Below are 889 nucleotides of genomic sequence, written 5' to 3'. Positions count from 1 at the left end.
GGAGGAGGAAGAGGAGGAGGAGGAGGAGCAGAGGGAGGAGGAAGAGGAGGAGGAGGAGGAGGAGGAGAAAAAGAAGGCGGCAGAGGGGTCATTTTCTTGATTCTGAATGTCTTTCTGGATCGGCCAGGTGGCTTCATGGTGGGCACTGCTCATGTCCAGCAGGCTCAAGACCTTGTCATGCTGCTGCCTAAAAATATATGCCGAAGCCCACCACGGACAGGGAGATTGTATAGCCCAGGCTGTGGAGCCACGGGCCTTTACAGAGGGCAGGCATTTCTCTCGGAGCCCCTCCTGCCAGCTGGGAGCAGCCCATGAGCGTGACAGGACGAGAACGTGCCGGGCCGGAGCACTTGCCTCGAGACCTTCCATTTCTCTTCTTCTGTCACCCTGCCACACCCTGCTGACACAGGGCCACCATGGGGGTGTGTGTGTGTGTGCGTGTGTGTGCGTGTGCGTGCGTGTGTATGCGTGCATATAACAGCTTTACTGCAGTATACATTCATAGGGTCCACCCATTTAAGATATATAATTTGGTGGCTTTTAGTATATTCCCAGAGTTTGCAGTCATTACCACAAGCAATTTTGGAACATTCACATCAACCCAAAACTGAAACCCCAGTACTTCTGAGTGGCCAGTCTCCATCCGAATAAATAAATCTTTAAAAAAAGAAAGGAAGAAAGAAAGAAAGAAAATGAAAATGAACAATACAAATCCAGCCAGGCATGTACCTGCTGCAATCACAACTACCCAGGAGGCAAAGGCCAGCCTGGGCTACTTCATGAGATTTTATCTCAACATGAAAGTTAAGAAGAGCTGGGTATTCCTCTACTAGGAATTTTCCCAGAGGATCTGAAAACATCATATCATAGGGATATATGTGTGCCTATA

This window comes from Octodon degus, unplaced genomic scaffold (genome assembly GCF_000260255.1).
Source record: "Octodon degus isolate 3935 unplaced genomic scaffold, OctDeg1.0 scaffold00001, whole genome shotgun sequence".
In the NCBI taxonomy this organism is placed as follows: Eukaryota; Metazoa; Chordata; class Mammalia; order Rodentia; family Octodontidae; genus Octodon; species Octodon degus.
This window is presented reverse-complemented; position numbering follows the sequence as displayed.